The sequence below is a fragment of the Pteropus vampyrus genome, unplaced genomic scaffold (assembly GCF_000151845.1).
Source record: "Pteropus vampyrus isolate Shadow unplaced genomic scaffold, Pvam_2.0 Scaffold82, whole genome shotgun sequence".
Classification (NCBI taxonomy): domain Eukaryota; kingdom Metazoa; phylum Chordata; class Mammalia; order Chiroptera; family Pteropodidae; genus Pteropus; species Pteropus vampyrus.
In genome coordinates, this window is record NW_011888863.1 from 1,122,316 (window position 1) to 1,133,441 (window position 11,126).

Sequence of the window (11,126 nt, forward strand, 5' to 3'; positions counted from 1 at the left end):
CAATCTCTTAGCAAATACTGAATAGATGGTTTGACCCACATTATTCCTGGTCCTTTGGAACTCTGGTGCTCTTCTAAAGCAACAAGGTAAGTCAAATGTAACAACCTGTTATATAAGGGACATTACTGGAAAAACATGACTTTGCTAGGACTTGAGTCGCAACTCACAAGCAGCATTGATGAATCCTCCTTTTATCAAATAATCACCTGAGGTTGCAAATCGGGCAAGAATTATTGTTGTAGGATATTCTCATTTACTTTTATCCACTGGTAGGGCTAGGATGAGAACCTAGGATTTATTTCTCAAACCAGAACCCTTCTTATGACATTTTGATAGGAGAAGTAATAATTTCCTAATATCACTCTATAAGCAGAGGAATAATCAAAAATGAAAAAAAAAAAACAAACAAACCAACTCCCTCCTCCTGTCTTGTATAAAACAAATAATCCTCTACATCATCCTCCATTGCATGTGCGATAAGGGGCTCCATCCTCTCTTGTATCATTTTGGTATTTATACAATCCTTCTCCTCCTACAGTCCACCTAATCTTATGAAACATAATTCTTTCCTCTCTTCCTCCTCCCTACACAAACTTCATTCCTGATTCTCCTAAAGTCTGTGCAAACTATTACGCTAACTTTTGAAAGCGAGCATCATACTTCAGCCTAAAACAGCAATTGGACAAGTGTGTTTACTACTTTATATTATCTGAGCTTGCTTTTAGCACCTTTTACAACAAAAGTGTTGATTTTACCCCCCTTTATAAAGTGGCTGTGGCATTCTGTGGCGGCATGCTACAGGCACAAGTTCATGGTAAGTTCAGAGGAAAGGAATGTTCAAAGAAAACCGAACCAAAAGCATTGTGGGTAGTGATATGGAAAGTTGACAAAACAATGATAAACAATGGGGGGAAAAAGAAATAATTAAGTGTTCTGAAGCACTGTATCAGCATTTTATGCATTGTTAACTTTTTTAAGGAAGCTGTTTTATTGTGTGTGGTTTCATGGAGAGATACTAACCCAGTTTGTTGGAATAGCGTTCTGCATGTATAATGATTATAAAACTTTTTTGTAATAAAAAAGAAAATGGGCAAATATGTCTGCCTGAGATAAGGCCTTCTGAACAAAATATAATACATGGAAATCCTTTCTTGAAGTGTTTTGTGGATCTAAGGAGGTAGGAAACTTAAAACAGTAGAGTTACAGTAAACATGTAAGTCTAAACAAGGTGTGAAAAATTGGACTATATGCCACAACAGCCAAAGCAGGAAGTAAAGAAAAGCAGCCAACAGAGAAAGGTAAATACTCTATAGATACGTTTTCTAAAGGTACCTCTGAAAAAATATTTGAATGCTGTGATTTTTGTAAAAGAGACAAAAATTTTTATATTGTTAGAATGCAATCCTATCTCAGTCATAGTTCAGCCTATATTTGATGTCTTATTAAGTCCATTTCATTTGCACTCATTGCACTCATGTAACAAAAATTTATTTAGTTTAAGGAATTATCTTCGGTGCTATGGATACATGAGTGGACAGAACATGCAAAACTCCCTGCACCCATGAACATTATATTATAGTAAGCAGAGAAGACAATAAACAATAAATAAATATGTGGTATGTTAAAAGGTGGTATATACCAAGGAGAAAACTAAAGCAAAGACAAGAGATGGATTATTGCAGGGTCAGGGGTGTGGTGGTCTGCTGTTTTAGAGTTTAGAAGTCATAAGAAAAAATGTTAATGAGAAGTCTGGTTACATTTAATTAGACTTGAAGACAGTAAGAAAGCTAGTCATTCATTTAACTGAGGAGTGTGTGAGGAAAAGTAAATTCGAAGGTCCTGAGGTGGGGGCTGTCCTGGGAGGTTAGACAAATATGAATGAAGCCAGTGTGGCTGGTGACAACTGAGTAAGACCTAGTATAATTCATAATTAATTAAAGAGGTAACCAGAGAACCAGAAAGATGAAGGCATCAAAGGCATTGTAAGGACATTAGTTTTCATTTTGAGTAAGATGGGAAGCCACAGGAGTATTCTACAAAATGACATGATCAAAGATATCATATGCTAACCATTTCTTTCTAGAAGCAGTTACATTGTGTAAGTTTTTTAAACTTTTTAAATTTAAAGAATATTTTTAAAACATCCTTCAGGCCTCAAAAATCTAAAATGATAAGATTTGTCCATGAAGTAAAGATGAAATGAGAATATTTAACAGGGTCACCATGACTTCACTTTCTTTCAATGAACACCTAAGATGCTATATGAATTCAGCGAACTCCATCATATCCTGTTGAAAATCACTGATTAAATTTATGGTACTAGCCAAAAAATGAAAACTGCTCAGCATACCAAAACAATTTGATTCTGTCATATCTTAGAGAGACAGTTTATTTCTTTATATTAAGTAGGTTCCTACAAAGAGAAAAGGGACATGCATTGTTGACAGCAGTCAAATGTCTGTTTTGTTCAGCATATGTAAGATGCTGGAACAAGAATGAGTTGTCAATTTTAGATATGTTTGATAAAGAAGCACTGAGACTGGGTAGTTGGAGGAAGGATAATATCTCAAGGTAGGCCACGCTGCATAATCAGTACTGCCTCAAATCAGATGTTATTGTGCATTACCAATGTAACAGGTTGAGACTACATTTCCCTTGCAGGAAAAATGTTTTAAAAACAAGAAAAAACAGCTTTTTCAATACACATTCTAGTATAGTGCTATATATAATAGCTGCAAAAAAATACTTGGCTTTCTTGTCAGCTTTGACTAAAGGACTTGGTCAGTAAATCCTTAGATTATTATTCATTAAATGATAATATTCAGAAGTTTAAGATGCTTCCAGAAACCTTCAGTTTTTAAACTAGTGTTTAACAAGGAGGCTAATGTGGGGGAGGTAGGAGGAGTTGAACTAGTTATAGATAGAGGGCTGCTGATTTTTTAAGGTTCTCTAAATACATTTTTTATTTCAATGCTGCATCTTTCTTTAAATGCGTACAGAATCCACGAAGTGGGAACCATTCTAGAGCGAGGGGTTTGTGAAACCTAACTGTTAAGGTTTTAGCCATTAGTTAAAGACATATTTCAAAGTCTGAATAAAAAACACTAACATCTATTAAGCATTCAACTATGCCCTAAAGGCCACTGTATTTGTGTGTGTGTGTGCGTGTGCACGCGCGTGTGCATATGTGTATGCATTATTATTCCCACTCCATAGCTAAGGAAACTGAAGGAGATATTCAGGGTAGATATAAGACCTTGGGCAGGAACAGGAGTATAATAATGAGGGCGAATGCAAATGGCACAGAAATTGGAAGTTAGGAATGGGACATAAATCGATTTGAATTCGCCTACAGAAGATGCTGTTGTGTATTGTCCACACAACCACCAAAGATCTTCCCTTTAGTCCTGAAGCACTCTCTGCCCCAGCTGCCAGCAGTATAGGAGTCCCCGCTTATCTGTGGTTTCTGTTTTCCTTGGTTTCAGTTACCCCAGGTCAACCCCATCCAAAAATATTAAACGGAAAATTCCAGAAATAAAACAGTTCATAAGTTTTAAGTTGTGCACCATTCTGAGTAGTGTGATGAAGTCTTACACAACCAAATCCATCCTGCCCAGGGCGTGAATCAACCCTTTGTCTAGTGAATCCACACCCATTAATCACTTAGTAGCCACTGGTTATCAGATCGACTGTCCCTGAATCGCAGTGCTTGTGTTCAAGTAACACTTATTTTACTTAAAATGGCCCCAAAGCCCAAGAGTTCTGATGCTGGCAATTCAGAAATGCCAAAGAGAAGCCATAAAATGCTTCCTTTAAGTGAAAAAGGTAAAAGTTCTCTACTTAATAAAGAAAAAATAAGTATGCTGAAGTTGCTAAGATCTATGGGAAGAAGGAATCTTCTATCAATGAAATTATAAAGAAGGAAAAAAAATTCTAGCTAGTTTTCTTGTTGCATCTCAAACTGAAAAAGTTATGGCCACAGTGCACAATTACGACTTAGTTAAGATGGAAAAGACATTAAATTTGTGTGTAGAATACATGACATTGTCATGGCTCAATAATCGTCCTTATGAAGTTATTGTCAGAAGGTCAATAGTAGCCTAAAGCTACATCACAATCCCTACATCATTCACCTCGCTTCATCTCATCATGTAGGCATTTCATCATCTCACATCATCACAAGAAGGGTGAGTACAGGACAATAAGATATCATGAGAGAATTATTCACATGACTTTTATTACTATATATTGTTAGGATTGTTGGATTATTAGTTATTGTGTTAATCTCTTACTGTACCTAATTTATAAATTAAACTTTATCATAGGTATGTATGGGGAAAAAGCATAGTATATATAGGGTTCAGTAGGATCCACACTTTCAGGCATCCACTGGGAATCTTGGAGGATATTCCCTGCAGATAAGTGGGAATCATTATACAAATGCTAACAGCTCACACCTGAGCTCCTTCTCTGGGCACTGCCTGGGTGAAGGGAGATGCCTCACAGGAGGCTACACTCCTCCCCAAAGGCAGCAAATGTCTAGTGACTGCTAAATGAAGAATTACGAAGGGCAGCCCCCTATCTCAATTCAGGACAGCTGAAGGTCCATTCCAGCTCTAGCTGAAGGGCCATTCCAGTTCTAGAACTCCCTATAGGATTGGTCGAGCCCTCTATTGCAAACGCATCTCAATTCAATCTCTCCATTTGCCCATCCTGCTTCCTTTGTCCTTCATAGATACTGTTCCCAAGAGCACACACAATAAACCTCATAGATGCAAATATCAGAGGCTCAGATCATAGTTCCAAAGGAAGATGACCAAAGACAACATCACAGCAAGAATAAATACTAGACAATACATTTCATAACATTTGAAAGAACTGAGATTAAAAAGTAATAACTGGTTCTATTGAGTACCTCTATGGGCTAATGTTAGTTTCTAATGAAATTCCCATTATAACTGGAAGCAAGTCAAAAATATTCACACTGTTATAAAGTGCTTATCTTCAAATCAGTCAAAACAATAACAAATCATGGAATTAAGTAAGGAATTAGCAGTTAGAGATTTTACAGAGACTATAAAGTGCTATATAGTTCATATAGGCTATGGTGGTCAAATCTTCTTGGTATCAGATATGTCTAATTAACTACATAGTCCTTAACATGGTAAAACATTACACTTGCTTGAGTAGATTGCTTTTTTTTAAAATTATGTAATTGTGTCTGAGACCAAGGAGAATTTAAAAAGTGGTAAAAGGAGAAAGTAAATTTTATAGTAACAGATTACTGAGTTTCATGTGGATCCAAAGACTAAAATGGATTATAAGAAGATGGCTTTCGGACATTAAGACAAGAAACAGAGATATAGGAGTCAGAACAGCTTATCATGATATCACAAAGAACATACTAGATACACCACATCTGGGCTTCAGTTAAGATACTGATTTTGTTGAGGTCAAGACAGAGATATAAGCTGAATAATAATATAAATAGCCGAGATTGAAAAATGTTGAAAAACCATATCTAGAGAGAATTGCTACCTTAATGGATATTAGTTGAAAGGAAAAATTTGGGTGGCTTCAAGTTCTGCCTCGGGCTCTCTTATCTTAGCCTGGTGATCTGCACAGGAATGGGGACATACAGGGAGGGCTTGGTAGGCTGGAAGCAAATGTATATGGGAATAGGGTTAGTTTTATCTTCTAATGAGAAAATTCACTACACAGGTGCAACATGTTATTGAAGAACTATTGTATAATCTTAATCTGAATTGTACAATACTATCCCATAAGAGACGATAACATGAAATAACAAAGGTATCACAACGCGAAGGCTAACATATTATGGAGACCCCAGAGATAAGTGTTACTCAGAAGAAATAACTGGGCCTTTAATAACCAACATTTAACAAATATTTATTGAGCATCTCCTATGTGACAGGAATTGCTTTCTGTATTGGACATATAGCAATAAACAAGAGATCTAAGATATATGAACAAGAGATACAAGATACATGAACAAGAGATACAAGATACATGAACAAAAGATGGCTGCTATAAAGAAAATAAAACATGGCAAGATGATAGGGAGAGACTGAGGCTACTCTAGACCAGATTCAAGAAAAGTCCTCTTTGACACAGTGTAATTGAGCTAAGATCTGAATCTCAAGGAAAACTCAGCTATTTGAAGGTATGAGGGAAGAACATTCCTGGCAGAGATACCCAATGTTAGAAAAGCCTCATATGAACAAGCGTGACATTAGTTCTAGAAAACAAAAAGGACAGTCATGAGGCTAAAATATACTTAGTGAGAGATATAAAGGTTAAGAGTTGCAATCAGACATGGAGGCAACCTGGGTGTCCATCAATAGATAAATGGGTAAAGAAGAGGTGGTACATATACACAATGGAATATAGTCATAAAAAATAATGAAATTTTACCATCTGCAACAACATGGATGGACCTAGAGGCTACTGTGTTGAATGGAGTAAGTTAGACAGAGAAAAACTAATGCCATATGATTTCACTTACATGTGGAATCTAAAGAACAGAATAGACGAACAAAATGAAACAAACCGTAGATACAGAGAACATTTTGGTTGCCAGATGGGAGAAGAATTAGAGGGAGAATAAAAAGAGGAAGGGATTAAGCAGTACCAATTGGTAGTTACAAACTAGTCATGGGGATATAAAGTATAGCGTCAGAAATATAGTCAATAATATTGTAATAACTATGTACAGTGTCAAATGGGTACTAGATTTATCAGGGTGATCACTTTGCAAGTTATATAAATGTCTAATCATCATGTTGTATACCTGAAACTAATATAATATTATATGCCTACTGTAATTGAAAAAAATTTTTAATTATTTTATAAAAGAATTGCAATCACAGAGATAAGCAAGAATCAAATCACGTAAAGCTTAATGCACTGATACAGGGAAGACTGATGTATTGATTTATTTAGAATGATCACTCTGGCTGCTGTTCAAAGAACTGAATATGGTACAGATGGTTGAAATGAAAATTCAGAGACGAGGTAAGAAGCTATTGCTATAGTCAGCAAGAGATGATGGTAATGGAAGACTCTAAGAAGATGAAATTTAGTAAGGATAACCATAAGTCATGTTTTAATATGCACAATCTCCTCCAAACAATAATATAGTATAAAATGGGAGATTAATGAGTTAGTAGCAGTACAGATTTTAAAAGCACAGGGAAAAACAAAATGAAGAGGCTATGTCAAAGGAACATAGTAACCAAACTGAAAAAGTTCCCAATGCCCAAACATGGAGAAATTTGAGTAATGAATAAAGTACTATTGGATTATAATCCAAAATATCAAATAAGTATCCATGACCCCATTCTGATATAAATAAATGACTGAACAGATACATAAATGGGGGAGAGAAATCTCCCATATAGAATTCCAAATAATTTATGTAAATAATTTATGTTTAACTTCTTAATTCTTGAGTGTGGGCTGCTCATACAAAGAGCACAATATGGAAAGACAGCATGAAGTAAAATTACAATGAGAAACTTCAGCCAGGTGATCAAGGTTAGTGTCATCAGTGATAAGTCAAGTTGACAGCATGTACCCTTGACATGATGTAATGAGAATGGCACTTCACTTTTGTGATCTTCCTCCTTCAAACCCGTAAACCAAGTCCAACCATGAGAAAAACACCAAAACAAACACAAATTGAAGGACCTTCTATAAAACACCTGACTGTCAAGCTCATAGGGAACAAGGAAAATCTGAGAAACTATTACAATCTAGAAGAAGCTAATGAGACATGACAAATAAATGTAATGTGTATCCTGGATGGGATTCTGGAACAGAGAAAGGACATTTTCCTAAAAACTAAGGAAATTTGAATAAAGTACAGAGTTTAGTTAATAGCAATGTACCTATGTTGGTTCATTAGTTGTGCCGAACACATCACAGTAATATAAAATGTTAACCTTAGAAGAAATTGGATGGAGAATATATGGAAACTTTCTGTACTATCCTTCAATTTTATAATCTAAAGCTATTATAAAATTAAAGGTTTAGTTTATTGAAAAAGAAAGAAGAAAAGGAAGCGTAGATGCATAAATTGGTTTGCATCAACAGATGTATGGTATCTAGAAATTGGAAGCCAAATCCACCTCCACTCAGTCCTGCTAACATAGCCATAGAACTGTGGGGAACACGGGAATGCCAGGTGCCATGCCTGGAGAAAGATGCAGAAAAAATGCTCTGGAAACAAGTATAACCATAAAGGAGAAGAGGCTTAAACTGTGTCATATGAGAAGCAACTAAAAGTACTGAATGTGTTTAGCCTAAAAAATGTGAAAGACAATAACGACCCCAAAATATATGAGGGATTATTATAAAGACTGAGGATGTGATTTTCTCTTAAGTCTCAAGTTGTGGGACTCTGTAAAAATGGAGGGATGATTATGAGTGGGACAACATCTATTCAAGAAAAGGAACTTACTATAAACCTAGATTTGTGTGCCCTGCGAGGCAACAACAACCCTTCCAACACCGAACATTCAGGCATTTGTCCAGAACGTTGTAGAGGAGATAGATATTTGAACTTCAGGGAACTTGAGCATAAAATACCAAAATTTAATGTTTTCCTGCTTCTCTAACTGCACATAAGAAATGATGAGAAATCTGGTTGTGCCCCAAATCCACACTATACTATAGTAATTTGTATATTGTATTCTCTTTTAATTTATAATTAACAAATATACTCATTGCTTCACTTTTCTTAGTTTACTTTTAAAATACATTTTAACTGTGATAGACCATCTTGATTTTATTAATGGAATGTAGAATAATATACTCCTGTTTCTCCAGCCCAGACAATACTCTTTAAGACTCATATATTCAATTTCTTATTTGACCTCTCCACATGAATATCTAAGAGGCATTTCGAACTTAGTGTCTTCAAAACAAAACTTCTGATTTTCCATCCAAACCTGCACCTCCCTCAGCCTTACTTATCAGCAAATACCACCAATCTACACCTAATTTTCTTCCATTTACCCCCACATCCATTTCGTTAGTACACCCTTAAAATCCATATGTTTAATTGTGCACTTCTCTTCATCATGACTGCCATCCCTTGTTCAAACTACTCCTTCCTAGACTATTGCAATCACTTCCTAACCGGCCTTCCTGCTTCTACTCTTTCTCCTTGCAATTCATTCTCCAAAAGCATACAGAGAGATCACACATACACACACACACACACACACACACAAATACACACGATTTGGTCAAGCCCCTTCTTACATATCTCTAGTAGTTAACCATCACACTTAGGAAAAAATTCTAACTCCTTACTCTTTAGTCTGGTTCTTTTCATCTCTCTGAACCTTTCTTACCATTTTCCTCCTTGCCAAGGTTCTAACAACATTAGCCTTTTCTCTATTCCTCAGTAACCTCAAGTTTATTTCTCCCTAAGGGAAATTGCACCAGCTGTTCTCTCTGCCTAAAATGTTTTCCTCATCATCTTCAAATGTCTGGCTCCTTCTTGTTATTCTAAAATAGCCATTAAGGCACTCTTATCACAGCAGCCTATTTTTCCTCTCTGCATAGTACTTATCACTAGATGACATTTTCTTGTTGACTTGTTTATGTTAGCATTGCTTCTGTCTACAAGTTGTCTGAGAACAGGAATCTTATATACCTATTTACAGCTGTAGTCTCAGCATCTCAAACAAGGCTTGGAATATAATAATCATCAATAAATATTTGGTCAATGAATTAATAATTTTAATAATACAAGTAAAGATGACATCCTATTATCTGACTTGAAATCTTAAAATGAGCTTTTCTAATATTCAAAGAAATATGACCAATCTTCTAAGATATAATTTATAAGATATAATATATAAACATAACACATGATAAACATCAAATGACACTTATCTATCAATCTTCTATATTACCTGATTTGACCCTATGCATTCCTGTCTCTATGTGTGTTTGTACTGTTCCTCTGACTGAAATAAATTTTCCTGAAATGTTCTCTAACTCCCAACATCATCTATGTAAACATTGTCATCTGTGAAAATATTATCCATTTTTAAGACCCAATCTCAAATGCTACTTTCCTTTTGATGCATTCTCTGATAACACAATTATTATCTATCTTGCATGCACCCCAAATACTTTACTCCTTAATGACAACATTTATCTCAGTAAGGGGACTGGTATTACAGATAATTTCCCAAAGTATGTTCCTTAGGACACTAGGATTTGAGATAATTCATAAAATTCACATTAGCTTTGGAAACACTGCGAACAAAATATACCCACTTTGGGTGATTAACAACATGCAATAATATAAAAGACTCTGAAAAAAAGTCCACAGAAAGTAATGTGTGGAGTTTAACCTTCTGCAACTCAAATTTTGGTTTCCATTATTTGCCTATGTAATCATCAATATCTACTGAAGAATGACAGAAGATAGCTTGAGATATACCTGAATAATGACTAGGGGCATGGATTTTAGAAGTTAGCAAGTTGGAGGATTTCAATTGTAACCTTGGCTCCAACATTATTAGAGGAATGACCATAAGCAAGTAACTGATCCTCTTTAAGTCTCCACATTCCAGCCTTTAAAATAAAGTTGAATATGACTACTGCATAGGATTAGTATAAGGATTGAATAATATTGGCACGGTGCTATAAAGTAGCAGCCACTACTCTATAAATGCTAGCTGCCATTAGAATAATAATAACTTTAATTACTGCTGTACCTTAGTGAGGCCAGAAATCTTAGGTGTTCATTTGTGAACTTTCCACAAGATCCAGCCCATATCATGCAAAGAGACTTAAGAGTTTGCAAACTGAATGCTTCAGCGGAATGTGGCTTCAGCAGAATGTGGCCCAAACACGTTTTGATTAGCTAGCACAAGGTCTTGAATGCCTCAGGCCTCACACCATCCCTATTGCCTTACATAGGTAGGATGCAAAATTCATAGATTTATGTCTTCAGCCTTGACTTCAGAGGCATTTGAGTTTGCTCCTGCTTAGACAAAAGTCCTTAATTAATGTATATTAAATTTCTTGTTCTCAATGGATTCAGACTTCCTAAAATTCTCATCCAAAAGAAACCCCACTCG